Here is a 3,913-nt window from a genome sequence, read left to right as displayed (position 1 = left end):
AAAACCAATTTTTATCTTTATTTTATTTGATTATTTTATAACTTTCTATTTTTTTTTGTTACATTTTTTTTGTTTTACTTTTATTTTCTTTTTTAAGATTTTTTTAATTAAATAAAATAGTATTAATATTTTTTTTAATTTCTGAAATTAAGTTTGGTGTTTTTTAGTTAGTTTTATTTTAATTTTTAGAATTTTGTTCTTTTTTCTTTGCTTTCTTGTTTACCACATGGTGCGTTTAATTCTTTTTTGTGTGTTGTGCTAAGGAAAAATAATGGAGAGAGATCATATGGGTTACTACTCACACCCGAGTAGTGATTCATATCTTTATGAATGGGAAAACTACCCAAATTTTGGTTGGGAAGGTCAAAACCAAAGAAATCTCAGTACTCCATGTTCCAACTATCAAGAGCCACCACCTCCATATTTATATCAAGAACCACCACCTCTCTATCCGTATCATGAACCATCATCTTTCTACCCATATCAAGAGCCACTATCTCCCTATCCATACCAAGAACCATCCTCTTTTTATACTTATCAAGAACCATCACCTCCTTCTTATTCATCTCAAATACCATCAGATCTTGAGCTTCTCATGAAAGAATGCTTACATGATATAAAGACAAGTGTCAAAAATATAGAGAAGCATATGCAGTCGATTATCAAGTACCAGGAAGAAGAACAAGCAAATTTCTTCCCAAAAGATACAATGCAAGATCCTATGGAAGAAAGTGAGGAAACCAATCAAAGGAATTTATACTCCAGTGCATTAGAGAACTTTCCATCCTCAGACATGGAAGAAGAGGAAGATGCAAAAACAAAGGAGGAAGATGCACCCACAAAGGAGGAAGATACACAACCTCCCATGCCCTTGGTAAGCAATGAAGAAGAGATTGAATTAAAAGAAAGCTACCAAGAAGAAGAGGTTGAAATTGAGGAAGCTTGCAAGGAGGTGGTAGAATTCAAAGTAGAACACAAGAGAGTAGAGCTTGCAAGACCTCTTCCAAAGCCATCACCATCCAATACAACATTCAAGTGGGTAAAATTCCTATCATTAATCCTTACTTTCCCACTTGAATATGGGCTACTGGAGACGGATGGTCAACTTAGAGCTCTTTGTGGCATTAAGAGTAAGAGGAAGATGGTTAGTGGTAAGAGTTGTCAAGCAAGGTTCAATATAGTTGCATGCTCCGACTTGAAGTGCAAGAATTGGTGTAGAGCTAATTTGAATGGGTCTAGAAGGTTGTTTGGATGTCTCTGTGAGAATTCAGATTGCTTGCCACCCGGTGGGAACAATGGTGATACACAAGAAGACGGGTGTAAAAGCAAGGTTTGGGACCCTGTAATTCATTCCCACAATCAACACTCTTGGGGCCCTGTCACTTGTTTCCACTTGCTCAAAGGCGTTATGCGCCTCGTTTGGGATCCTGGTAGCCATTGGAGTTACAAACATTGGTGGAGATTCCTGGATCAGTACAAGCACAAGCCACCATGACAAGAAGCTCACAACATGTCCAACTTAAGGACTTTAACTAAAAGTGCTAGGTGGGAGACAACCCACCGTGGTATGATCATTCCTTTTCATTCTTAGCTTTATTTTGTTTTATTTTTATTAATAGTAATTTTTTTTACTTATTTGATTTTTATTAAGTTCTTACTAATTTTCTGATCATGCAGCTATATTATCACAGGAACCGAACACCTCAGGCTAAAAAAAAAAAAAAGCCCCCGACGCGAAAGCGGCGCTGACGCGTACGCGTCATCTAGGGGTGCAAGAAAAATAAAAAGTTACAGAGAATTGCGCGGGAGTGGCGCCAAAATGAAGTCTTTCGCACAAACAAGCCCACGCGGACGCGTGGCCCACGCATTTGCGTCGTTTGTGATTTTCGTCATTCACGCGTGACGCGACCGCGTGACCTCAAATTCGACATAAAAGAGCGTTTGGGCAGAGAGTTGTGCCAGCTTGGGGCAAGAAGTGTGCTAAAAGCACAAATTTGGTCACGCGGACGCGTGACTGATGCGTTCGCGTCAGTTGCATATATGGCCATCCACGCGAACACGTGCCTGATGCTATCGCGTCATTATGAAGAATGCGCGACATACGCGGTCGCGTCATTGATGCGAACGTGTCGCTTGCGCCGCCCAGTTTCTTTCTCTCTCTCCCAATCCTAATTCTCTCTTATTCTCTTATCCTTTTATTTTTTTCTTTCATTTTAATATTTGTCTCTTCTATTCTCAGTTCTTCTTTGCTTGAGGACAAGCAAACCTTTAAGTTTGGTGTTGACGCTGCGCTTATAGGTTTTCTAGTACAAAAGGGAGGCGAATCATCTTCGCGAAGGAGCACAACCTGAAGAATAAATCGACCGCTAGGATAATTAAGGTGGTTGAGTTCCTTTCATTTTTTATTCCTCCCCTCTTTTTCTATGTTATGTTTCGGTTTCCTGTTATTTTGCTTTGTTTGTTGCATGATCCTTTATTAGTTAGAATCCTAGGACTAGTTTAGTTTTCCAATTGCTTTAATTCTAAAAAGATGTCTCATGTATTACTCACTGAGCTTAAATAAAAAAAATATAGGAGTGATATATTGCATGAGAAAGTGGGTCCATATTGAATAATAGTCTTATTTACTTAAATGTGGTGGTATTTTCTGTGATTCTGAATGCATGACATGAACAGTGCATATTTTTTGATAGTGAAGTTTAGGAAGGTTAAAATTGTTGGCTCTTGAAAGAATGATGAAAAAGAAAAATGTTATTGATAATCTAAAAAATCATAAAATTGATTCTTGAAGCAAGAAAAAGCAGTGAAAATCACAAAGCTTACGAAAAAAAATTTAATAAAATAAAGAAAAAAAAGAAAAAGAAAAAGCAAGTAGAAAAAGCCAATAACCCTTTAAACTAAAAGGCAAAGGGTAAAAAGGATCCAAGACTTTGAGCATTAATGGATAGGAGGGCCCTAAGGAATAAAATCCTAGCCTAAGCGGCTAAATCAAGCTGTCCCTAACCATGTGCTTGTGGCGTGAAGGTATCAAGTGAAAAGCTTGAGACTGAGCGGTTAAAGTCGTGGTCCAAAGCAAAAAGAGTGTGCTTAAGAACTCTGGGCACCTCTAACTGGGGACTCTAGCAAAGCTGAGTCACAATCTGAAAAGGTTCACCCATTTATGTGTCTGTGGCATTTATGTATCCGGTGGTAATACTGGAAAACAAAATGCTTAGGGTCACAGCCAAGACTCATAAAGTAGCTGTATTCAAGAATCAACATACTGAACTAGGAGAGTCAATAACACTATCTGAATTCTGAGTTCCTATGGATGCCAATCATTCTGAACTTCAAAGGATAAAGTGAGATGCCAAAACTATTCAGGATTGTAATTGTAAACCCCACTATAAGAAGAGACATGAGCTTAATCGAACTCTCATTCTCATGCAAATTCACATCCTAAGCTTATATTAGTTTTGGTTGCTTGAGGACAAGCAACAGTTTAAGTTTGGTGTTGTGATGCGTGAGCATCTTGTCTATCTTTTCCTAGTGAATTTGCATCTAAATTGTTGAATTTAATTAAGAATTAATTATATTTTAGCCACTATGGATGCTATTTTGAGTTTTGTACAATATTGTTTATTTTAGGTAGCAATTGGCGGAATTTGATGGAGTTTCTGCAGAGAAAGAGAAGAAGCCAAAGAGATGACCAACGAATACCGACGCGAACGCATGGCTCACGCGACCGCGCGGAATAGAAGAAATCGCAATGACGCGATCGTGTGCCTGACGCGAACGCGTGGACTGGAATCTGCACAAATGACGCGAACGCGTGGACGACGCGGACGCGTCACATGTGCCACGTGCAGAAAATGCAGAAAACGCTGGGGGCGATTTCTGGGCTGTTTTGACCCAGTTTTCAGCCCAAAAAACA

Source organism: Arachis ipaensis, chromosome B05 (genome assembly GCF_000816755.2).
Source record: "Arachis ipaensis cultivar K30076 chromosome B05, Araip1.1, whole genome shotgun sequence".
In the NCBI taxonomy this organism is placed as follows: Eukaryota; Viridiplantae; Streptophyta; class Magnoliopsida; order Fabales; family Fabaceae; genus Arachis; species Arachis ipaensis.
Note: the sequence above shows the minus strand (reverse complement) of the source record.